This window comes from Sus scrofa, chromosome 4, assembly GCF_054392235.1.
Source record: "Sus scrofa isolate SSC_HxYL_T2T_F1_AM1 chromosome 4, Sscrofa_HxYL_maternal_Yorkshire_Landrace_v2.0, whole genome shotgun sequence".
NCBI lineage: Eukaryota > Metazoa > Chordata > Mammalia > Artiodactyla > Suidae > Sus > Sus scrofa.
The window spans coordinates 1725713-1751311 of record NC_139386.1 but is presented as its reverse complement, the minus strand read 5'-3'; the positions used below and the strand labels follow the sequence as shown (position 1 = coordinate 1751311).

Below are 25599 nucleotides of genomic sequence, written 5' to 3'. Positions count from 1 at the left end.
TATGAGCGAGAGGGGAGAAGAGAGTAAAAGAAGAAAATCAGGAGTTCCCGTCGTGGCTCAGAGGTTAATGAATCCCACTAGGAAGCATGAGGTTGTGGGTTCGATCCCTGGCCTCCCTCAGTGGGTTAAGGATCTGGCACTGCCGTGAGCTGTGGTGTAGGTTGCAGACGTGGCTCAGATCCCGCATTGCTGTGGCTCTGGCATAGGCCGGTGGCTACTGCTCCAATTCAACCCTTAGCCTGGGAACCTCCATATGCCGTGGGAGCAGCCCAAGAAATGGCAAAAATGCAAAAAAAGAAAAAAAAAGAAAAGAAAAGAAAAACAGAGCCTCTGGGACCTGGGAGATAATATCAGAACGTCTACTATTCAAAAACTCGGGGTCTCAGAGGGAGGCAAGAAAGTGTGATACAGAAAAAAATATTTGAAGAAAGAATGGCTGAAATCTTCCCAAATTTAGTAAACTCCATAAACCACAGATTCACAAAGATCAGTGAACCAATGAGGTTCACTCTCAGACACATTGAAATCAAACTGCTAAAAACTAAAGACAAAGGATCCGCTCTTCAAAGCAGGAAGAAAAGTAAGGAACTGTTTATAAGGGGACATTCTCCCAGTGACTTTGGCTGGCTCATCAGAAACCGCGGAGCAGAAGGAAGCGGAACAGTGGCTTCCAAGGGTTGGAAAAAAAAGGAACTGCAGCCCAGGCCCCGTGTCTGCGGAAGGTGCCTTTCAGGAGTGAAGGGAGGTGGAGGCTTTCCCAGGCGAAGGAAACCAAGAACGCTCCCGCTGGGCCGGGTCGCAGGCTCCTGTGAGTCTATCAGTGCCTTGAAATTAAACCTTGGGGGTGGGGGGGCAAAGACTTGAAAAGATGCTCTATCTAAGAGGATATTCAGATTATAAGTAAGGACATGGAAAAACATTTGACCTCCTTAGCCATCGGGGAAATGCAAATTCAAACATAATGAGACAGCACCTCATACCTCTCAGAACAGCTCACATAAAGATGATTGACCATACCGAGGGCCCTGACAACGCGGAGCCACGGGAACTCTCGTTGCTGGCGGAGATGCTAAACAGGGCAGCCACGCGGGAACACTGCGGGTGGTTTGTTATAAAGTTAGACTCTGCGTACTGTGGGGCCCATAGGATTCTTGGCACGTGGTACACAACGTAGGTATTTACTCGAGTGAAACAGACTCAGGACCACAAGAACCTGCCCGTAAGTGTTCACAGCGCCTTTATATGTAGTAGCCCCACATTGGAAATGACCCGGACGGACCTCCTCTGGTGGAGGGCGTTGAACAAGCCGTGGTACCCGCGTGCTGTGGAACCGCAGCAGCAGGAGAAAGAAACCTGCTGGGCAGATGCAACTGTGCAGGTGAATTGTAACAGCTTTACGCGGAGCGAAAGAAGACAGCCTCACAACACTGCATGTGGTGTGGTTCTGCTGCTGTGACATCCTCAAAAAGACAAAACTGGAGTGATCGGGGGCACGCGTGTGGTGGCCGGGGTGGAGGATCGGGGGAAGGTGTGACCAGAGACGGGGAGCCTGGGGGAGTCACGGGAGGACCAGACCGTTCATATCCTGATTGTGGTGGCAGACAAACAACATAAAATGCGTTGAAATTCGCACAGCTCCGAATGTTAATGAATTAGTTTGAATGTCCAGGATGGGGTCTTGGGCCCAGGACAGCGGGGCTTCAGGTGGCAGCGTTAGTTGGGGCAGCAGCTCACAGGTTCTTATGCTCACATCTCAGAGACAGACGGTGCCCCGGCCGCGCAGGGCTCCCCTCTCCTGCCTCCTCCCTCTGGAGGCTGTCTCCCGCATCTGGCTCTCTGAGGGCAGCGGGACCCCTCCCCTTAGACTGGCAGTTCTCCAAAGGAAATGAGAGGTGGAGACTGGTGTTTATTGTCACCAACTATGTGCTGGCCCCTGCCAGGCACTGCACACGCCACATCTCCGGGTAGAGAGGTTTGTACTTTACAGGTGAGGCCTCAGAGGCCCAGGGAGGTGGCGGGTACAGGAGGGATGGGATTTGAACCCAGGACTGCCTGAAGCCAGGGGCCAGCCCTCCCAGCATGCAGCCTCTGCTTTGCCCTTAGCAAAGGGCACCTGCCGTGGGGTGAGGGCGGGAGCTGGGCCCCCATGGACCTCTGGGGTGGGGGCCAGACCTCGGGAACCCAGCTGCCAGCGGCTCCACCCGCAGCAGTCAAACTGGGTTGTGCTAAAAACTGCCTCCCGCTGCAGAAGAGGACTTGTTAATTAATTAAATGACACTTTGGCTCCCCGCATGGCCGGCGAGTGAGAACGGCCCCCACGGCTGAGGATCTGGGGCGAGGCAGAAGGGCAGGAGGCGGGCAGTGTAGACTGCGGGTCGGGCCCCAGGGGCTCAGTGGGTGGGGAGGTCCCGCCCTCTGCGCAGGGCCTCTTGCAGAGGGTGGATGCCAGGCAGGCCCAATGCTGTCCCGCGGGCCTCGCCAGCCCCCTTCTCTGCAGCAGGCCAGCCCCTTTCCTCATCTGGATTGTCCACCTCTGGGCTGCTGCTGCAGCAAGGCTGTGGGTTGGTCTGCCCCGTGGCCACCATGGGGTCTTCTCTTCCTTGGCCCCCTCCCCAGAACATGCAAGGGTCTCCTGTCCTCGGCTTCTGTCTGACCATCTCGTGTGTCCCTGACACCCCTGCCCTGGATCCGAGGCTTCGCCACTGATCTGTGCGTGACCAAGGGTAGGTTAGTGCCATGGCCCTGCTCGCAAATGGGCGCTGAGACCCGGCTGCGGACTGAGCCCCAACTGTGAGGACGAGCCCTGTGCTGGGATCGTCCCAGCACTCCCAGGAGGTAGCATCCGTAGCCACCTGCCCAAGGCCCCCATTGGCCAGTGCCCCTCCTTCCTCAGAAATGGAACCCTGGGTCGAGTGGCTGTCTTTACCTTTAGACTTCGCTAAAGAGGAGTTCCCATCGTGGCTCAGCGGAAACGAATCTGACTAGCGTCCATGAGGACACAGGTTCGATCCCTGGCCTCACTCAGTGGGTTAAGGATCTGGCATTGCTGTGGCTGTGGTGTAGGCCATCAGCTGTAGCTTTGATTCAGCCTCCGGCCTGGGAACCTCCATATGCCACAGGTGTGGCCCTAAAAAAAAAAAAAAAAAAAAAAAAAAAAAAAAAAAAAAGACCAAAAAGAAGAGTGGAAAAAAGAAAACATCACTTGAAAGTTGCCTGGTGTCTAGTGGTCCAGCCTCAGCGCTTTCACCACTGCAGCCCAGATTCGATCCCTGGTCTGGAAACTGAGATCCCACATCAAGCCACTGCATACTGTGGCCAAAGGGAAAAAAAAAAAAAAAAAAAGACATTTCACTGCACAGCACTGAGTCTACATTTGGACCAAAGGGATTCCTGAGAGGTGATGTGAGCAATTTCTAGGAATTGACGTTAAAGAGCAGGGCAGACCTTTGCTCTCCCCTTCTCTTTCCTGCTGGCCAGAAGGCAGATGTGACAGCTGGAGCTCAGGCCGTTATCTTGGACCATGAGGTACAAGACCGAGGATGAGGAAGACTGTTGGGGTGCAGGGGAGGGCTAAGAATGCTGATTCATCCTGCTCTGTGAAGGGAGCCATCACGAAGACAAAGTCAACACATGAGGACAAGGCAAAGCAAGGAGACACAGAGAAAGAAGAGTTGGAATCCTGATCACACTTTGCCTGAAAGCCACACTGTCAGCCTTTCATTTACTTGTATCAATGCATTCCCTTTATAGTTTAAGCCAGCTTGAGTTGGTTTTTCTGTTTCAGGCCATTGAAATCTTCCCAAAAGATACCATGGGGAGACATTTGCTGTGAGCCTGTCTAGAGAGAGTCCTGAGGATGGAAAGGAGACTGGGGCACATAGACACTTCTTCCTGGAGCAGGATAAGGGCCCTCCATGCAGCGGGGTGAGGGTGTGGGGGGTTGGGCATGGTGTGGGCCGTCCCTCAGACAGGGAGGGGCTGGTGTCCCCTGGACACAGTGAGCCTGGAGCCAAGAACCTGGCAGCCCCTGGTTGCCAAGCCCAGGACACCGCCAATCTCCATTTGGCCCAATTTAAAATTCGCAGGTAGCACCTCACACCTTCCCTGGAACTGTGAAAAGCACAGCACGACCTTTATACAATCCGAGAGGTTTATTCGCCGGGCCTCTCTCTCTCCAGGGCAGAGGGATTGCCGCGCCCCCTCCTCCGGCCACTCACACATGCCAGGCACACAAGAGACGAGCCCACGTGCCCGTGGTTTATACCCATGAGGTCTGCACATACCTCATATGTTTGTGTGTGCATTCACACGCACGAGCACCCCTGTGTGTTACACATGCATGCCAGCAGTGCACCATACCCGTGTCATGCCCTGTGTGCACACATGCAGCTGTACACACATGCACGTGTGTGGTGTGCAGGCACACATCACACACACAGGATGCCCCAGCACTGGATTTAGCGCACACGTGATGCAGGCACCTGTGCGCCCAGAAGCACACGGCAGCTTCCAAGTGGGCACACACGTGTCAATACACCTGCTCTCCCTCCAGAGTCAGCGGTGATGGAGGTGCTGGGGGTGGCCCACGGGCCCAGCCTGACCTGAGGGGTGTCCTGCCACCCTGCCCAGCTCCCCAGTGTGGCAAAGATGTCAGGGTCTCTGATCAGACTCGGGGCACAGCTGCAGCCAGGGGTGGAGGTCGGGGAATCCAGCTGGGCACCCACCGAGCTCAGGCCAGAGCCTCAGGCCCACAGCCACACGTCACTCCTCCGCAGCATGCGTGTCTGTCTCTCTCCTGGGGCCTTGGGAGAGCAGAAGGCGCCGCGGGCAGTGGATACACGGAGGAGCCCTCCGGGCAGGGCGTCCTGCCCACCCTACCCAGTGTCGGGCAGCTGCCTGCTCCCCTCGATTTCTGCAGAGGAGGTCAGCCCCTGCACCTTTGGGGACCGTGACACCGAGGACCCAGAGTGCTCTGCTCTGCTCCCCAGGGCCCTGGTCTCCTCCGCAGGACCCAGGGACCTCAGCGCCAGCAAGGGCCCCAGGGAGCCAAGCCCCTCCCTCACAGGAAACCCAGCTTCTGCCCTTGGCCAGATGGGTCCTGGCCTGCTGGCCACGCTGGGAAGTGGGGGCGCCACGCTTTCAGGGGCCAGTGGCTGAAGTAAGAGACCGTCCACCACCTTCAGATGAGCTCGTGGGCTCCAAGGGCAGGGAGGGGCAGGGCGGGCAGGAGTCCTTGCGGCTTTTCTCCTTTTATTTCTTGGGCAATGATCGCCTTTCCCACCTTCTCAGGGCTTGGGGAGCTGCTGCTCTTCGCGCATCTAAATCTGGGGCCGGCAGTTTCGCCGGCGCCGGGGGCACTAAGAAGGTCAGCCCAGGAGGGACACGTTCCAAAGCCTTGGCCCTGTTTGTGACCCACATGGCCCGGCCGCCCCACCCCGGGCACCGCAGGAGTGCACGCTGCCACGAGATCCTGGGATGAGCGCAGGCGTGGCTCTTCACACCCAGGCACGTGTGTGCACACACCTGGCCCGCTGTCCTCACGGGCCTGCTCCCCCGGGCCCCGCCCCACACCCATCCGAGAAGCTGGGCTCCGGGCCCGTCCTGGGCAGAGCGCGACCCGGCAGCCCCTCTTGCCAGGCCCATGGTGACCCTGGCCCAGCACGGGGCCTCCACTGCAGGACTTCCACTGCCCTCCGACCACCAGTGACCCTGCGCCACCTCCCTCGTCCCCCCCCGAGCCCCGGCCATCGGGCGAAGTCCCAGTGCAGAACCGGGAGCTCAGGGACACGGAGGATGGAGAGATGAGGTGCTGAGAGGTCAGGGCTGGGCTCAGAGCCTGCCCGCGGGCAGAAGCCTCAGGCCACGGACCCCACCCCCCGCCAGACATCGGCATCACCCCAGCCCCCGAGGGCCACCCGTCCTCACCACCAGCCACCTTCGCCGTCCATCTCCTTAGCTCCACGCCTCCCCCATGCAGCCGGTGCCCCACCCCTGCACACTGGCCAGGAGAAGGGCACACACAGCCAGCGGCACACCTCTCCTGCCAGCTCGGCCTCCACCAGACCCGTCGGCGGCACCACTGTGCCATGCCCGCCGTCTGCCAATGGCCCTCCCCGGGGACCACGAGCTCAGAGAGTCTGGCCCTCAAGATCACAGTCTTCGGAGCCTGCAGCCCAGCGGCCGGCCCTCCGCCAGGTGCCAGGTGAGCTGTAACCGCCGCCGCTGCCCCTCCCAGGATCCGCACTGGTGATGCCCCCCGGCTGGCGGGCCTGGGTTTCCACTGCCTGTTTGTTTATTTTTTCTCGTTGAGTCTAACTCCTTTTTCTCCCGCTGAATTGGCCCGGCACAGGGAATTCACAATTCACCCTCACGGTTTCCAGCCCGGCACGCACTCCTCTCCGTGGCCTTAATTATCTAATTTGTAATATTTCATCTCCCCTCCCTTTCATCTCCCTCTGAACACCCCGACCGGTTAAAATAAATATGTATTTTTAATTCTGAGGCTCCTAATTTAACCTGGCAGGCAACGCTCCACCACTCCCTGGCACCACCTCCAGCTGAGTCACAGTCCGGCCCACCAGGCACACGCCCCCCACCACCCAGCCCTGCCCACCAGGGGGCTGCATGGGGAGAGGGCTCAGGGCTGTGTGTCCATGACGGCGCCCCGGGTGGGATAGCAGTGCCCAGGCCACATTCGTGGCCTTTCCTGGAGAGGCCACAGGACACCACCGTGGAATCCCAAAGGCGGCTCCTGGCCCAGGTCACTGGGCCCAGGGCCTGGGCAGGTTTACAGGGAGGGCCTGTGACAGGTGAGCGGGTAGAGGTCCCCAGACAGGTGGCAGCGGCCCCTTCCATGTCTCTATGGGTGTGTTTCTTTCCTCTCCCCGCTTTGCTGGGCTTGGCCAGCAAGGTGGGCCTGCTGCCCTGCTCCCTCTCTGGCCCACAGGACTCCAGGCCTGGCTACCTGTCCCACAGGTGGGCTGGGGAGTCCACGGGTGAGGGGCTGCAGCTGACCGGTCACCCGACCTGCTTGGGACAAGGGTGCCTGAAAGGACAGGGAAGCCAGAGCCCCAGTCCTGTGTCCACTGGCCAGGCCTGGCCCTGACAAGGCTGGAGGGGTCACCCAGGGGTCCTCGGACCCCCCCTCACCCACAGATCTGCCGGAGCCCGTTACCTCTAGCCCGCTGGCTAAAGACGATTTAACATCCTGCACGCAGGCGTCCTTCACTCTGCCTGCCTCCCGAGCGAGGTCCTGCCTGGCTAGTTTGCCCATCCCTTCATTCAGTCGCTCACTGGGTCATTCATTCATTCAGTCACTGGGTCATTCATTCAGTGGGTCACTGGGTCATTCATTCAGTCGGCCACTGGGTCGTTCATTTCATTCAGTCACTGGGTCATTTATTCAGTGGGTCATGGGGTCATTTATTCAGTCCGTCACTGGGTCGTTCGTTGAGCCAGAGGGTGTCTGCTTGGCCAGGCAGGCGGGACCCCAGGGATTCAGAAACGGTGTGTTGGAAGATGCTGTTGTGAGCTCAAGAAGGCTGTGTGTAAAAAAAAAAAATGAATAAAAAAGAAAAGAAAAAAAAAAAAAAGGCTGTGTGCTTCAGCCTGGAGGCAGCGGGCGTGACGACCAGCCCCCCAGGCCCCGGGGTCTCTCTCCTGGGCTACGGCTGCCGCTCTCACTGGCACCTGGAGCAGGAACCTGAACCAGCCAGACCACATCCAGAATCATGTCCAGACCAGGGCCTGGTGCTGCCCCAGGCCGTGCTGCCCCAGGCCGTTCTGCCACTGCTGGGGCCAGGGGGCAGCGGGCATCTCGGGCCCTCTCGGCTGACCCAGGCCGTTCTGCCACTGCTGGGGCCTCGGGGCAGCGGGCATCTCGGGCCCTCTCGGCTGACCCGCCCCAGCTCACCCATCTCTCGTCCTTCTCTTTCAGCTTCCAAGGGGAGGCACAGGGAGAGGGGAACAGAAACCACACAAGATGCCCGCCTGTGCCCCCAGGCAGGACCCGCTACAAGGTCAGGTGAGGTGACAGCCACCACCAAGGCTGTGCCCCCACAGAGCAGCCCCCTGGGCATTCAGGCTGCATGTGCCCTTTGACCCAGCGCTTCTGTCCCTGGACACACGTCCTGGAGAAAGTCCACCCCGATGCCCAAGGAGGCACCAGCAGGATGTTGCATGCAGCTGGTTGTGGCTTGTCCTCACGACACCAGAGGAAGTGGCAGCTCCAGAACAAGGCAGGGACAGGACAGACAAAGGGCTGTGGCCGGTCCAGGAAGGAGCGGCCGAGGCCGGAGGGTGTGGAAGCACAAGGCCACACCCTCAAGAGAATTCACCCCCCCAGGCAGAGTTAACTGCCAAAAGAAGTCAGCCTGGGTCGGAGCTCCCATCATGCGTGGTGTAGCAGAAATGAATCTGACTAGTATCCGCAAGGACACAGGTTCAATCCCTGGCCTTGCTCAGCGGGTTAAGGATCCAGCATTGCCGTGAGCTGTGGTGTAGGTCACAGACTCGGCTCAGATCCCACGTTGCTGTGGCTGTGGTGTAGACCGGCAGCTTCAGCTCCGATTAGACCCCCAGCCTGGGAACCTCCACATGCCGCCGGTGCGGCCCTAAAAAAAGAAAGAAGCAGAGGAACGATGGGCTCAAACATGGCCAAGGAGGGGCGATGCCTACCTGGAAAGCCCGAGACTTCATCCACGTTCAGGTTTTATTCCCTCCCGACCAGAAAGATCTGAAGCCGTGTCCTGGGCTGCCCCCACCCCCCGCCCCCGTATGTGTCCCCGCCCCATATTTTTCAGTGTATTTGATGCCTTATGTAAGTTTCAGGAGGAAAAAATGCATCCATCAACTCCACACCATGAAAATGTGAAATGCTGGCAGCCCGGCCGCCCTGGAGGCACGGGGTGGGCGCCGCGCTCCCTGCAGGAAGCAGGGGCGTGTGCGGGCTGTCGGGGTGGCGATCTCGGGGTGGAGCTCTGCCTGGACCCTCTCATCTCAGCTGCCTGCAGAGTCTACCTCTAAGCTCCTCTTAAGAGCGTGGGGACCAACCCCTACCTGCTCGGGGAGGACGCCGCCCCCTCCTTGCGCCCCTGACCCGCCAGCTCTCAGGACACTCTGTTGGTTGATTCTCAGAAAGGATCCTTGGCAGCCCTGGCTCCCTCACCAGAAAGGTACATGTTCAGCAGGGCGACACCCCTTGGGGTCCCTGTGGAGGTGTGGGGGTGGCATTTAAGGCCACACAGGGGAGTTCCTGTCATGGCACAGCGGAAATGAATCCGATTAGGAACCATGAGGTTGCGGGTTCGATCCCTGGCCTCACTCAGTGGGTGAGCTGTGGTGTAGGTCGCATATGCCGCTCGGATCTGGCGTTGCTGTGGCTCTGGCATAGGCCGGCAGCTACAGCTCCGATTGGACCCCTAGCCTGGGAACCTCCATATGCCGCGGGTTTGGCCCTAAAAATACAAAAAATAAATAATAATAAATTAAAAATAAATTAATAAGTAAAATAAAGGCCATATGGGAACCAGCGGGGTGAGCACATCCTGGGTTCAGGAAAGCAGACCCCAGGCTGCCTCTGCTCTGCCCAGAGGTGTGTCCAGCCCTGGGTGCCAGGTGGTGTGTGTACGTGTGTGTGTGTGTGGTGGTGTGTAAGTGGGTGGCCTTGGGTGCTCAGGGCTGAGCCCAGTAGTGAACCTGGGACAGAATGGAGCCCTGAGGGCCTGAGGAGCCCGGCCCAGCCCTTGCGCAGCAGCAGGTGCCTGTCTGGCCCTGGGCCATGGTTGTGGGCAGAGGCGGGGAGAGGGCTGCAGAGTGATGGGGTTCTTGGGGTCTGAAGCGCTGCTCCCCTTGTCTCGCTGTCTCCACATCTGGACTCATTCGGGCGTCCACTAATCAGACAGTGCGGTAAGGCAGCCCCTAGGCCCTGGATGAAGAAATAAGGATGCCCAGGCCATGCCACCCAAGTGCAGAGACACAGCACAGCCAGAGGGGGCTGCTGGGAGGACAGGGAGTGGGGACAGCACCTCCCACCTCCCAGAGCTCCGGATGGGGGGGGTGTGGACTGGCCAGAGGCAGAAGGACAGAGGTATTAGGCCAGCCGTGGGCTCTGGATGGAGGATTCAAGGAGGAGCAACGAGGAGTCAGGAAGCACAGAGTCGTGACCTCCGAGCCCCTCGCACCTGGCAGACCCACTCTCTTCAACATCATCAAAATCACCGCTGTCCCTACCACCCCCACCACCGCCACCACCACCGTCACCACCACCGTCACCACCGTCACCACCACCGCCACCAATACCACCAGCACCAGCACCACTGTCCCCCGCCATCAGCCTCTGGGCAGAGGACTGCGTAGGTCAGGACAGCAGCCGGAAGAGCAGGAGAAGGTGTGCAGGACCCAGATCCTCGCTGGCTCCCTTACTTGTCACGTGATCTTGCTCAAGGGACTGCTCTCTCTGGGTCTCAGTTTCCCCACCTTGAAGGGGGGCTCATGCCCCCAGCCTCTCTATTTTTCAACGTTGTTTTGAGAGGGAAATAGTTTGAAGTATTTGAAAGAGTGTAAATGTTCAAGTGCTGACAAACGTTAGACGTCCTTCTCAGCATGTGCGGTCCCTTCCCAGCCGGGCCCCTCTCTGGGCTGCGCCCTTCCAGCAACCTCGAACTTCCTCAAATTCGGCGTCTGTCCGGCCCCTCCTCCCTCTCCTGGCTCCCTTCCTCCCCTCCTCCAACCCCCCGGGCCCCCCCCCCCCGCAGGCTCTGGACTCAGGCCCACCACTACCCGCACTTGGGCTCCGGGGGGAGACAGAGAAGAGGCAATACCCCCGCCCTGTGATCCCCACCCCCTCCCAGGACAGCGAGCCAATGGGCGCAGATGGATGCGGAGACACTGAGGCAGGGCGTCACCCTCCCCTTGGGGACAGACAGCCCTCCCTGAGGGGCGGACAGGAGGAGTGGGCGGGCAGGGACGGTCACGGGGGTGGGCAGAGGTGGCTTGGGGCAAAGCAGGAGGGACAGCCAAGTGGACCAGGACAGGCCTCTGGGCTGACATTGGGTTGGAGGCTCTTTGGGAGCAAACAGGGAGCTGTGAACACTCTGAAGCCAGGGACAGACACGGCCGCCCCACCCGCCGCGGTCCTCAGCCTTGGGGGCGGGCAGGCTGGGGAGCCCGGACAGAGTCCACCCTCCAGCCCGCAGGATTTGACCCGACTTTCACGGAACCTACAGGGAAACTGAGGCCCAGGCAGGGAAGGGACTTGTCCCCAGCCATGCCTCACAGCTCCCCCCACCCCGCCCCGTGCTGTCCTTCCCCCAGGGAGAGGGTGCCTTCTGGGGTGGGTGGGCTGCACCATGGGGCTCATCCTGCAGAGGTGGATGCGAGCACGCTCCTCGCTCGGTCCCAGGGGCAGGGTTTGTGTGAACACGCCAGACCCGGTGCCCTGTGCCCGCCTCCAGGGCCCTGCCCGCTGTGGAGGACACAGGAGCAGAGAGGCCCCGAGTGAGGCTCTCCCCGTCTCCATGGCCACAGTCCTCCGGGTGCAAGAGCTTCAGCCCCGGGGCAGGGGATGCCCACGGGGATGCTCTCACCAGCCCCAGGCCAGAGCCGTCCACCTGCTGGGCGGCCAGGAGAGACCCAGCCGATGCCCTGGGGGCTCCAGCCGATGTCGGGTAGGAGGGGCCAGCCCCAGTCCAGGGAGTGGAATCTGTGTCGAATCCCCCAGGTTGTCCTTTGGGTGGAGGGTCAATTCTGCTCTGCAGGGCGCCGGGCTGAGTGGGGGGCAGGGCAGCTCAGGGCTGAGACAGGAGCACTTGTGTGTGCATGTGCACACACGCGCAGGTAACAAGCCCTCCGGACGTGCACACGTACTCACACTTGCTCATGCAGGCCCTCCCACCCACACGGGCTGGCACACTGCCTGGCCGCAAGATGCCCGGCCTCCCACCCCTGGGGCCTCTGCATCCATCCATCCGAAACAAGAAGCACCACACAGGAGCTTGAGTTCCAGGGGTACAGGCCCCCTCTGGACCCCCAGGGGCCTGAGACCTGAGGAACCCGCTGCGGAGGTGTGTGTTGGCTGCCCTCCACACGTCCGTCTGTCTGGCCGCCCGACACCCAGGCTGGGCTGTGTGCTGGGGTGCCCAGGCCAGGCCCCCACCCAGTGACAGCTGGAGATAGTGAGGCCTCCTGATGGAGCCATGGGATGGGACCTCCGAGCCCTTGGGGTGGGGGCATCCACGTGGAGGCCAAGGTGGTGTTCGGGGTCTCCGTGGACCCCTGGGCCCCTTTTGGGCCTGGCGTGTGGGGCCTTGGCGTGTGGCTGCGGCCTGGGCAGGGCCCTGGGCTGTGGCTCCCTCCCCTCGCCAATTGTCAGCATTGATTTTCACTGCTCTGTTTATTAAATGCTTCGTCTCCCTCCACTGAAAGCTCCCAGGGCTGGCGTGGCGTCCGCACTCCTGAGGGCTCGCTGAGCCCGGGAAGGCCTGAGGGGAAGCCGGGCGCTGTGTGCACGGCCTTTGCTCCGGGAACGGGCAGCGGGAGTGGGCTGGGGACTGACCCGGTGTGGGCAGGTGCCAGGCCCTTAAGAGGGGCCCAAGGAAACCAGTCAAACGGCTGCAGTGACGGCCATCCTCAGGGGGTGACAGGGCCAGGGCTCAGCCCCAAGTGTGGACTGGGAAGGATGGGTGCCGGGAGCAGGGCTCAGCCGCGGGGCCTGGGCACGGGGCTTCGCCGCATCCGGCACAGTTTCTGGCCCGAGGCCCTTCCCTCCCCTTTCCGGCCTGTCGAGCCGATGTTCCCCTTTGGAGAACAAGTCAGGGGGAGGGCTCTGGTGTCAGTCCTCGTCCGTCCCCGGCTGTGTGAGCGTGGGCGGTCACACCACCTCTCTGAGCCACTACCTGCCCAGCTTCAGAAGGGCCGCACGCCCTGTGGCCTCTGGCGGTGGCCGCGGGGGCAGATGAACCCCAGACGAGGAGTGTGGGGCCAGACCGCTGCTGGGGACGTGCCATTTACAGGACCTCGAAGGCCCCGGGGCTCCGCGGTCAGCGCCAGCCGGGGACCCCCACAGACGCAGCGGCGGCCGAAGCAGTGGCGGCGCTGGCTGTGGCCTGGAGCCTCTCCCTGACCCGCACCTCCTCTGCCTGTGCCCAGGGGTGTTAGGAAAACCCGTCAATCGCGCCTGGTTCTCACCCAAGAGTTGTGAGAACGAGTGGTTGAAAATAGCCTGAAACCACCCTGGCCTCTTCCCCAGGGAGGGCAGGGCAGGGCGGGGGCCGGCGGGCAGGGCGTCTGGGTTACATAAGCTCCCCCCACCCCGCCCCCCGCCCCCGCTCCACAGCCACCAGCTGTGCAGGGCCTAGTCTGGGGGCCGGCCTGGCCCGTGGGAGGCCGTGGCTGTGACTTCCCTGGGGCCTGGGGACTCGGCGGAAGAAACTCCTTGAGCACTTGATCCTGAGTTTCCCAAACAAGTGCCTCATTCCTCCTCCTCCCAGAAGCCCGCCTGAGTGCCCCACGATAGGGACCCACGGTGTGGCTCTGGCCAGGGCCTTCTCCTCTCCGAGCCTTTCCCGTGGAGCACAGAGCTGCCTGGCCCAGCAGGGGCCCCCAGGGTCACAGAGGAGGGCTTGGCCACTCTCCCTGGCACCCCGCCCACCTGTCCCCTCCTGGAGGCCTGTCTCCCTCCCCAGAGCCCATCCCAGTGCCCCAGCAGCTTCGACGCCATCCGCGCAGACAAGTGCCCTGCTCGGTTAAAGGGACCTCGATCTTTCCAGGCCTGGTGTCTCCCCTTCATTCTGCAAGGGGAGGCCTTGCCCTGAGATCTCTGTGTCAGGCGGGCCGGGGAGAAGGGAGGCCCAGCCCTGGCTGCAGCAGGAGGGCTTAAGGTCAGCCGCAGCAGGGACCTCCAAGGGCCAAGGTTCTAACAGCTGGAACCACGGGCAGCTCTTCCTGCCCACCTCCTGCCCTGCCAGCCCAGGCCGGGGGGTGGGGTGCAGGAGGGCCCCCGGGGCACTCGCTCCATGGCACCGGGGACAGGTGGCAGGAACCCATGGCATCAGGGCAATGGGGCATGAAACTGGAGGAAGGGGCTCTTTCCTGTGGGCTGGGCTGGGTCAGTGCAGGGGCAGGGGCGAGGCGGCAGCTGTGGTCCCTGGCACTGGAGAGCAGAAGTGCGCCTCGGACCCACAGCCCACACTTCCCTGGAGATTGCCTCTGTGCCAGGCCTGCCCGATTCACTCACTTAATCCTGACAAAGCCCACAGGAGGCTCCTACTGTTCCCAGTTTACAGGAGCAGAGCGGTCAGACAGCTAGAAAGTGGAGCCATCAGGACAGAGCCCGGCCTCTGGTCTGGCTGGGGCCACGGCACCAAGGCACCCCGAGGACCCCCTACGCCCGCCCGGAGCCCCCATGGGGGGAGGGGAGAGGTACTGGGCGGCTCCCCAGCCCTGGAGCCCAGCCTGGAGCCACAGGACCCGTGCTCGCCAGAGTCCAGTCAAGGCTAGGTCTCAGGCGCCCACTGGCCAGAGTCCCCAGGGGGAGCCTCAGGACTCCTGGAGGCCAGACTCAGCTGGGATGGCAGCCGCAGCGGGGCTCCTCATACAGAGCCACCAGCCCCCGAGGCTGTTCAAAGTGAAATTAGGAGCTCCCATTATGGTTCGGTGGCAACAAAACTGACTAGTATCCATGAGGACAGAGGTTCAATCCCCGGCCTAGCTCAGTGGGTTAGGGATCTGGCATTGCCGTGAGCCTGTGGTGCAGGTTGCAGATGCGGCTCAGATCTGGTGTTGCTGTGGCTGTGGTGTAGGCCGGCAGCCGTAGCTCTGATTCGACCCCTAACCTGGGAACCTCCATATGCCGTGGGTGCGGCCCTGGAAAGAACACCAAATAAATAAATTAATTAAATAAAGTGAAATTAATCAAAAGTAAGTAAAATTCAAATTCCAGTTCCTCAGGCACACAAGCCACAGCTCACGTGCTCAGCAGGCACGTGCGGCCAGCGAGGACGACCTGGATCGTGCAGCCCGTAGCCCGGCCACCATCTCTTCTATTGGGCAGCTCTGTAGAATCGTCTAGAGCCTGGCCCTCTCTGTCTGTTGCCACCCCGCCCCTGCCCGGGGTGGGCAGCCTGAGGAGGGAGGCGAGGGAGGGTGGGAGTGGTGGTTGGCCTCCCCGGGCCCTCTCACTGCCCGGCTCCTGAGAACTCACCCTGACTTGACCCTGAACTGGGTCTGCTAAGAAAGCAGCCCATGCCAGCAGACAGCACACCTGCTGGGCCCCACGTGCGCTGGGCCCTGGGAGCAGAGGCCCTAGTGGAGGGCGTGGTCACTGTCACTGGCCCCGGAGGGTGGCCGAATGTTTGACTCAGAGGTGTCTGCCCTGTTCAGGGACACGGCCAGGGGCCCATCTGAGCCCCATTCTTTAGAATGCCGCTTAACTGGAGGAGCTGGAGCCTCTGGCCTCGCCCACCTTCCTCCCTGGCATCCGGCCTCTTGTTCCTCCTCTCCCAGTCGTGTGTATGGCCTGGAAGGACCAGGGCCGCCAGGGGTGGAAGGAGTGGGGAGGGCAGAGCTTCCCAGGGTGGGGTCTCCCTTCGGCTGAGTGGCAGCCAGGCTCTGTGTGTCCCGACCGGGAGGCTAATTGTGGCCTGTTGCATCCACAGTTAATTACGGTGCGTGGGAATCAGCCAGTTACTCACCGCCTCAGCCCCCGCCCACCCTCTGCCTTGCAAAGTTCACCCAGTGTTGGAGGGGATCGCGGAGGTCCCCAGGCTGGGATTCCTGTGCTGTCCCCTCCTACCCAGCCCCAGGTGGCCTCTGACGGCCCAGAGGAGGGCTGTCAGAGGCTAAGGCTCTGTTCCCGGGACAGGATGGGAAACCAGGAGCCAGGAGCTGGGTTCTAGATCCCCCGCTCCCATGTGACCTCAGGAAAGCCCTCACTGCTCCCCCGGGGATCCGTGGTTCTGTAGGAGAAGAGCTGGAAACAGACAGGACTTCTGGGTGTGCGTCCTGCTGCTCCACGGGGTCCCCCCTCCCCACAGTTCTTCTGTTTCTTACCCCTGGGGGGAGATCTTAGAGCGTCCACTCCGGCTCGGGACTAAAGAACAGAATGGGTAAACCTGCCATGAGTGTGGGGCCAGGCTCAGGGCTTAGGACGTGGCCAGGGCCAGTGGTCAGTGAGGCAATGGCGGTGGTGAGGAACCAGTGTGTGGCCATGAAACAGGCTTTTTTTTTTCCTTTTTTTTTTTATTGCCACCCTGGGGCACATGGAGTTCCTGGGCCAGATTCAAGCCAATTGTGACCCGAGCCACAGCTGCGGTAACAGGAGATCCTTAACCCACTGTGCCGGGTCAGGGATCGAACCTGTGTCTCAGGGCTCCAAAGACGCCACTGCCCCGTTGTGCCACAGCAGGAGCCCCGAAAAGGGGTTTTAAGGTCCCAAATGTCATGCTGCCTCGGAAGCTGGGTGAACAGGTTCCAGCAGGGACCATCAGTTGCAACCTCCCAGGCCGAGCCCATCGTGGGTTTCTTCCAGCTGCGGCTCCGCCCACAAGTGAGGTGAGCGGGTCAGGGTTGCACAGGTGTTGGAGGGTCTGGATGCAAACTGGTAGCAAATCTTGGGGAAAGCAGCTGTTGGATTAGAGTTCTAGAATCCTGAAGTGTCGGGGCCGTAGGAAACCTTCAAAACCCTCCAGTCACGGCCCTCGTGTAGCCACGGGGACACTGAGGCTGAGCAGGGCAAGCGTGACTCTCCAGTTTAGGACACTTGGCTGGGAGCAGGCCTGGGAACAGTGGCAGGATTCCCTGCACTGGAATTTCTGGGGCCAGGCTGACGCTGCGCCCTCCTGGGGAGGGGCATGGGAGCGGGGCTGGCGCTTTCTGCCTCTAGGAGCGGGGGGGCTGTCTGGGGTCTGGATCAGGGGCTGGGGCAAGGGGACACTCTTCCAAAAGGGGAGAATCAAGGAGGGAGGTAAGGAGACCCCAGAGGAGGGACCCGGGAGGCATGGCTGAGAAGCCCCGGCTGAGGGCTTACCAACGTGCGGCTGGATGGTCTGGGTGGAGGGGGCCCTGGGAGACCCAGGCCGGGTCCCAAAGCAGCGCGGGATGGCTGCTACCCTCCCCCATCAGCAGGAGAAGGGCTGGTGGCAAAGCGGCCGCTGAAATCCTGACTCAGAGCCGCCAGCACCCTTGGCGCAGCCTCCCGGCCTGATGTCAGAGGCCCCCTGGTGGCCACGGGCTGCTAGTGCAGGAAGGCGACGGCGGCGAGGGCCGCTGCAGTGAGGCTCTGGGTGGGAAGGGTGGGAGCTGCAGCTGCGGGTCCTCAAGGCAGCCCCCTGGGCACCACCTCTGCTCTGCCCCAGCGCAAAGACTCTGGGGGAGGGAGGGGGAGGACAGAGGCCGCCCTGGAGGTTGACTGGGAAAGGGGCTTCGGCTGCCGTGTGGTCTGGGTCTCTGTTACCCTGCCGGGCAGCCCCTCGGGACAGCTCTAGGCTGGCCTTCCGAGAGGGACTGGTTTGGAGGGAGCTCCACCTGATGAGGTGAGTGATGTGCCCGGGCAGCCAGTCAACTTGAGATGCCGCCCCCTCGCCCTGCCCCGGTGCTTGGTGCTGGTGGTGGAGATGCTGACCGTGACGGGTGATGGTGACGGCGTCGGCGACGGCGATGGTGTTGACGATGGCACTGTCTGGGGGTTATGGCGACGGCCATGGGGAGAACAGTGTGGGGGTGGGTGCTGACATTCAGGTTGAGAATCGTAACGATGTTTGTGAATTAGTGTTTGATGGAGACAGTGATGGCATCCTGATAGAGCCTCCTTGCAGGAAGCCGAGAAAACCAGACAGTGGCTCAGATGTTGGGCTCGGGCAGCGAAGGCATTCGTGGACTGCTAAGATGATAAACGTGCAGAGTGTTCGGTATTCAGGCAGAGCCAAAGAGGATCTTGCATTCAGAGTGGACCACAAGCTGAGACAAAGAAGCAAGGGCCTGGGAGGCAGAAGCATCCTGGGAGAGAAGGACCCTGAAGTAATCTGCCAGAGGTCATTCCTCCAAGAGTTGGCATTTCATTCTAGAGAGGCCCCTGTGGGTCTCTGGCCCAAGGTCTCAGAAGAAGGGGGCCCATGGATGCTTTGAGAAGGGACACGAAACCACTGGGGGGCCATCTCCATCAGCTTACAGAAGACAAGCTCCGAATATGGGGCCGGGATGTCCCCACTGTCCCCACGTCAAACGAGGACGGATGGAGGATGTGAGTGTGGACGGAACGGCAGGACAGCCTCGAAGGGTGAGTGGTGGCCTGGACCTCACTTCCCAACCCTTTCGGCTCTTCTTCCGAGCCCCTCCCTCAGCATCTCTCAGAACAGGAGTCCACCTAAGGCAAGGCGGGCCAAACCCACCTGCGCTGTTCCAGCGGGCCCTTCCCACCCGCGCCGACCTCGGATCCTCTCGCATGGGGTCCCATCTGTGCCAGTGACTGTCTCCTGCTCATCACTCATCCCATCTTCCGTCCAATCCGGCCACCCACTCTCATCCACCTATCCACACAGCATCCTTCCAACTGCATGGCCCACCCATCTCTTCAGCCCTCCATTCATGTGCCACCCGTGCACTGAAGCACCCACCTAGCCTGCCCATCCTCGCCCACACCATCCTCTCTGCTCCTCGGGTCCAACCCCTCCCACCCTTCCATCCAACGTCGCACTCATCTCTCTAGGCGTCTGTCCATCTACCCATCCTCCGGCGCGCTCCTGTCTACACCCGCTTACCTCATTCATCCTTCCACCCATCCCACCCTCTCGTGCACCTTTGTGCATTGTCTGTGCACAACCCCATGTGACTTCCTTCCCTCCATCCCTCTGCCCTCGGTCTGTCCACGCGTCCATCTGTCCACCCATCCATCAATTATCCAGCCAGCTAGCCGGCAGCCACTCCTCGGCTCCTGGAAGAGGCAGAGAGCTGAGACCCAACTCTCGGCTTTGCTGCTGCATGGGGCAGGCGCTGGGCTTTCCTCGGTGTGCGCGCGTGTGTGCATTTAATCCGTACCCCCCACCCCGTTATCTCTCTCCCCTCCCCCACACCCCGCCCCCCGCTCGCGCTCCCCTCTAATGTGTGATCTGGAAGCTCTATAAAGCCTGATGTAATCCGTAATGCAGTCTCTGGCTCCCGATTCGGGATCCAGTTTCAGAGAGCGAGAGATTGGGGAGCGCCGGCAGCCCGGTGGGGGGAAGCAGCTCGCCTCTCTCCTCCTCCTTCTCCTCGTCCTCGGCCTCCTCCTCCTCCTCCCCGCGCCGCCCCGCCCCCGGCTCGGCTCGGCTCGCCCCCCCCTCAGGAAGGGGAAAAAAGGCGAGAGGAGCGGGGCAGGCGAGAGGAGCGGAGCGGCGGCGGCGGCCGGAGAGGGAGCGGCGGGCGCAGGCGGCGGCGGCGGCGGGCGCGGCGTTGGCGGCGGCCCCGGCCGAGCGAGCGCGGAGCCGGCGAGCCGGCAGCACAGGCGGCCGCGCCGCGTCCTGGCCGGGCCCGGGCCCGCGCGCCCCGCATCGCCCGCAGCCCGGGCATCCGGACCTCCCCGGCGTCCCGGGGGCGCCGGCAGGCGGGGGGAGGGGAGGGGGCCTGCGCGCGCCGGCGGGGGCGCTCCCGGGGGCGTCCCGGCTAGGCCCGGAGCTGGCCGGGGGCGGCGGCGGCGGCGGGAGGAGCCCCCCCTCCGGTAGGGCGCCCGGCTCGGCCGCCGGCGACGCGGGGCGCTCCTGGGGATTTGCAACTCGCCGGATCAAGTCCTCGCCAGCGGGCCCGCTGCTGCTGGGGAAGGTAAGGAAGGCTCCGGTGGGGGGCTGGGGGCGCGCGCGAGGGGGCGCAGCGAGGGTGGGAGGGGGCCGGGGGAGGGGCGGGCGCCCGGACTTCCTAACTTCGCCGTTTGGGGCTTAGCAGCTCCGAGGTTTGCGCTCGGAGCTCGGGAGTTTGCCCCCCCCCACCCGCCCCCTGCCTCCTCCAGCGGCGGCGACGGAATCTGGCAGGTCTCCGCGCGCCCGCACCGGGAGGGCTGAGGAGGGGGCGACCTGGACGTGGGAGAGGTTCCTCGGCGCTGCTCGCCTCCCCCCCCCCCATCCGCGCGCGCACACACACACACAGCCTGGCCAGGGTGGCAGGCCGGGCTGGGGAAGACACCCCCTCCCCATCACAGGCACAGACCTAGGGCAGGCTGGGGAAGGCGTTCCCGTTGTGTCCCCAACACGTACAGACGCTGGCAGGGGTCTGAGGAAGCCCCAGATGTGCCCACAGCCACACACAGACCCCGGGTAGGTTCAGGAGACACCCCAGTGTGTCCCCCTTCCCCTCATCCCGTCCAGAGCCCCCACAGACCCTGTAGGGGCCCGAGATGTCCCCCCCCCCACGCACAGTCTCTCCCTCGCAGTCTCACCGAAGCCCCGGCACTGGCGGTGGACGCTCGCCGGAGCTTCTCTTCCCCCCAGGTCGGGCCGAGGGCTGCCCTAGCGCCCGGCCGCCTCCTTCCACGCGCACAAACACCCCGGCTCTTCCCGTTCTTGCTTTCTTTTCCACTCGTTCCGACAGGCCGCGCGGATAAGCCGCTCTGAACTTTGGGTCGGCCCTGCGCCCTCCCCGCGCGAAGCAGGGAGGCCAGGCACTGGGTGCTCCTCGGTCCCCATTCCCGGTGGACAGAGGCCACCGGTCCACGGCCGACGCGCTCGCTTGGAGCTGCCTCGAGGAATGAGCATGGCCCCCGCCCCCTCCCCGGCAGGCTGGGGCTCTGAGCCTGGCCGGCCGCCCTCTCCCCCGAGGCCCCGAGGCCCCCTAGGCAGGGCAGAGCGCGTCTCGGGCCTGCCTCGGGAGGGGGCGGCGGAGCTGAAAATCGCCGCGAAGCGAGGCGGCCGGGAAGGCTCGTCAGAGGCTGCGGCTCCGAGCCCGGGTACCTCTGCTGGGCCTCGGCGGCTCCTGCTGGGTCACTTACCAGGCAGCCCGGAGAACGCCCGGTCAGACACCCAAGCCCCGGCCCGCTGGGCGCCGTACCCTTCCCACTTTTATCTTCAAGCTTCCAAGTTTCTTGGAGCGCGGGGAGCCAGGATGGGACCGGACAGGTCCTAACCCACCCCTCCTTCGGCACCTTTTCCCTCCGCGCCGCCCCCATCGTGTCCCATTCCCCTGGGTCTGGGCCGAGGTTCCTTAGCGACAACTCCGAAAGTGTGTGCAGGTGTGTGGGTGGGCAGGGGGCGCCACCCCCGCCCGGGGAGCCGACCGGCGAGCGTGTTGGGGAGGGGGCTGGGAGGTCTGCGCACCCTCGGGACCGAAGGAGACCCCAGTGCCTCCTTCCGGGGGCCTAAACACACGCCCCCTCGGAGCAGCGGCCGCACAGCCGGGGGCGGTGGAGGGGACGGAAGGCTGGGGTCCCTTTTCATATCCGGGAGGGAGGTGGTATGAGGTGTTTGGGGTCTGAAGAGGCGGCCATAGCGTCTCCGAGAACCCGAAGCCATCTAGTCCTCGGCGACCCCCCGCGCCGCGGAGGCAGCGAGGGAGGTCGAAGGGGAGCCGCTCCCTCACCACCGCAGGCGGCAGCGAAACTCTGCGTCCGGACGCCCGGGTGCCGCCGGGTCCGGCTTTGAGTACCCGAGCAAGGTCAAGCAGGCGAAGGAGGGGGCTAGGGCTCCTGGGCGCGCCCCCGCCCGCGCAGAGTCGGAGCCTTGGGAGGGGGTGTGGGCCGCCCGCAGAGTCAGCCCCGAGCGCCCGCCGCCCGCGCCCCGTCCCCGGAGGCGGACGTGGCGCGCGTTCCGGGATCCCGGAGCGCCCCGCGCCCGGCCCAGCGCCCTTCCTCTCGGCTCGCTCGCTGTTGCTCGGCGCTGCTTTCTTACTTGTTGCGCCTGGATCTGGGGGGCGGCCCGAGAGCCTCGGAGCCTGGGCGGCGGGGGGCCGAGCGCAAGGCGGGCGGGAATGCGCCAAGGCGGCGCGCGGCTCCGCAGGCGGGCGCGGCGCGGAGCGGAGGCTCGAGCCGGGAGTTTGCAGCCTCCGATCCCGGAGAAGGGCGCCTGTCCCCGCCGCTCTCCCGCGCGGAGGCGGAAAGGACGGTTCGCCGCCCTCGGCATAACGCCGCACTCCTCCGGACCCTGGACCGGGAGGGGACGCAGCCAAGTTGTCAAGCCCTCCCTTGTCCGCAGGCTCCGGCCCCGCTAGGGCCTCGGTGGCCGCGTCCGTGAAATGGGGGCGAGGGTGAGGCTCTCGGAGCCCTTCCGGCTTAGACCCTCGGCTCTTGTTCCGACATCCAACGTGCTGGGCCCGCAGCGCGCCGGGTCTGCAGCGTCCCGGCGGGCCGGGTCCGGAGGCACCTGGGCATCTGCGGACGCACCGCCGCGAGGCCGGGCACCAGGCGGCCCCGGCGGGGCCGGTCGAGCGGCGGGGCGCGGACAACCTCCCGTGGCATCCTCGCCCCCTGGCCAGCCCCGCCCCCGAAGCGGGTCCTGGGGCCCCAAGCCCGCCCCCTGGGGACGCCTCCGGCTGGGGCCGGGGCGGCGGGCGCGGGGCTGCGGCGGCGGCGGTGGCGGAGGGCGGCGCGCTGCCTCGTTCGGCCGAGAGAGGGCGCCCGCGCCTCCGGCCGCCTGCCCGCCCCTTCCGTCTCCACCGCGGCCCAGGCGCCCGCCCCATCCTGGGCAGCCCCGGCCGCCCCCGCCCTCTCGCGGTCTCTCTGCTCCCCCGTCACCTTTCTCCCCCCACGCCGGCCTGGCCCCCGTGCCCTGTGCACATGCGTGAGGAGCGCGTTTGTGTACATGTGTGCGGTGCACGCACGTGTGTGTCCGGCCCGCAGGCTGCCGGCATGCGTGGGCAGGCATGCAAACTGCCACATGTGTCATGTGTGGCGCGGAGCAGGTCCTGTGTGAATGGGCGCCCTGGATGGCAGTATTTAGTCGAAGCACGTTCTACCTGTGGCAGTTCCGTGTCTGGCTGTGCGGAAGAGGTGGAGGAGAAAAGCTCGAACCTCTAAACCTGGAGGGTTTTGTTAACCCCATCTGTGCTGGCAAGCCCACACTATCCCATTGTCCTCTGGAACCCTCTGGCCTCCAGCCTCCAAGGCTGCAGCTGCGCCATCAGTCAGAGCTGCGATTTCTGGGTAAACTCACGTGGCCCGGGTACCCCTGTGCACAGCCTGCATGCGCATACATGCTGAACACGGGGTACCCACATTGTTCTCCTGCTCTGGGGGTGCAGCATGGGCAAGGCAGAGGGCATGCCCCCCACCAGTGTGAAGGCTGGTGGGAATACAGGAGGCAGGAGACCCTGGCGGCTCAGCGGATGGGCTCTGGGGAGGGAAGACCACAGCCTGCAGGGGGCCTGGAGGTGGGGCTCCCTGAGAGCCCTCCACAGGGACCCACCGAAGACGGGTGATGGTGGGGAGGATGAAGAGGGTCTCGGCAGAGGGAGCACATATGCAAAGGCCCTGTGGCAGGTGCGAGGCACAGACAGGAGCTGGAGAGGAAGTGAATGGCAAAACTGGGCTTCAGAGGGAGCTGGGACCTACCGCAGAGCCGTGTGGGCCGCGGGTGGGAAGTGGTGGGGGCCCCTGGGGAGGGTCCTAAAAAGGTGGTGACTTGGCTTGATGGACATACCAAATAGATGGTGGGTGCTCTGGGGGCTGCCCCACCCACACCCCCGCTGGGCCCTCCACCTCAGAGCTGCCATCCCCCTGACACCACCTGAGACCCCTGTCGGTGTGCACCACGAGCACAGCACACGTACCCACAAAGGGAAGCTGCACAGAACATGGGTGCACACCACCCTGGACTCTGGGCCCCAGGTAGATGGTCACGTCTGGGGACACGGTGCCCCTCCCAGGACACCTGGGCTGCAGGGCCCCGGCAGAGCTGCTCTTCCCACCCACTGCTCACTCACAGTTGTTGGGAAAGCAAGGCCTGATGGGGAAGAGCTTCCGTGGGACGTCTGACCCTGGCCTTGGCCCGGCCTCAGCGCCGCTGCAGGTGAGGGAGGCGCCAGCCCCTCCCCCACAGGGGGGGACTTGGCAGAAGGTCTCTGGGACCTGGCGCAGCTGAACGAAAACCCCTGGGCTCAGATCGCCTTCTGCCCTGCACCCTAGTCTCCTCCGGCCGGCCTCACGGGATAGGGGAGGACTGGGGCTCCCGGGCCAGGCGCAAAGCACGCTGGGGGTTCCCCTGCAGCCCCCACCCCCAACTCTGCTTCCTATTCATTGGTTTCTGCTAATTGAAAAGAGACAAGGGCTGGGAGCAGCACCAAAAGGCTAGGGTCCCACCCCAAACCCCAGGTCCTTAATGGGCCCTCGTTGCCCTTCTAGAATGTTCCGTCTTCACAAGCCTAACTGTGTTTGTCTCGAGTGCTTTAGACAAGTGGAAGTGTTCGGTGGGCAGCAAGGGCACCTGGCCCCCTCCCCCGGCCCCCACATCCTCCCACCTTCCATCACCCTCCACTGTCTCATCCCCACCCCACTCCCCACTCCTGCCCCCTCCCCATCTCCCCCCCCAGCACTCCCACCCTCACCTTTGGGTCTCCATCATGTCTGTGCCAACCCCTGCCTGTGGGGGGTCCATGGGGATCTGTGGGCGTCCTCGCCTGGAGGGGGCGCAGACAGGGTCCACCCCATGGTCACCGGGCCCTGCCAGGGGACTGCTGGGACCCGCAGAGGCGTCCGGAGCCGGAGGTTTCTGGGAGCTTGGAGGCCGCGGCGGCTGCTGATTGGGGCCCAGGCTGTCTCCATCCCCCCGGGACTGTGGCCGCTTTGGGGGGTGCTGACTCTCAGCTGAGACGCAGGCTGAGGGGCCCCGAACCGAGGGGAGGCAGAGGTGTGGCTGCAGGCAGAGGACCCGAGGTGCGGGCAGCCAGGTCTCCTGGTGGAGTCACGACCCAAGCTCAGCTGAGGGGTGGCAGCGGGGGCACCACAAGCCAGCCTCGACCTCCTCCCACGCAGCGCCCCGTGTGGTGTGGCAACTTTGCACAGCGCCTCTCTGAGGCGCAGAGACTCAGTGGGGAGTCCCGCCGCCCTGCCCCAGAGAGTGTGGGGGCCTGGGCGACCCGGGGTGCCAACGCAGGGCAGCGGTTGTCCCCAGGAGTGGGAATGACTTCAGAACGTGTGAGAGCCCCCTTGCCGCCCGCCGTCCCACCGCAGGGGCGCCTGCAGCAAGCCTGCCTCTGTGCAGGACCTGGTCTCTTGTCCTCATCTCCTGAGGCCCAGCCCACTTCCTGGGGCGCCGCTGGTTGTGGCCCCGAGTCCCCCCGGCTGGCTGGAGAGGGAGAGGGTGCCCCGTGGGTGTCAGGGAGGCCCGGGTCGGGACCCCCAGCCGGCCAGTCCTGGTGCGCCAGTGCCTTTTGGGTGGGGAGGGGGCGTCGGGAGCCAGGAGTCCTGGGGGCCGTGACGCGTGTCCAGGCCCAGCACCCCTTCCTCCATTCGCGTGCCCTCGCCACGCGGTCGGGAGCTCTGTGTCTCCTCCTGGCCAGGCCTGCCCCGCACGGACGTCCCTCAGGCCTCAGCGCCATCTGCCCGGCCGCCAGGCCCTCCTGACCACCTGTACGGATCCTGCCACCATCCCACGCCCTCCCCAGGTGACCTTGGACAGGTGACCTTGAATGAGCCCCTCTTCCTGGGAACGT

General features: G+C 63.5%; 1 protein-coding gene across 2 annotated transcripts in view; it reads left to right on the top strand.

Moving 5' to 3' along the window:
- The first annotated feature begins 19349 nt into the window (after window positions 1-19349).
- Window positions 19350-25599, top strand: part of ADGRB1 (adhesion G protein-coupled receptor B1) — a 76580-nt gene continuing 70330 nt past the window's right edge. For both annotated transcript variants that reach the window (XM_085020992.1, XM_085020991.1), the window contains exon 1: window positions 19350-19788. The gene's annotated coding sequence lies outside the window, so the exon portion shown is untranslated. The remainder of the gene's footprint in view (window positions 19789-25599) is intronic.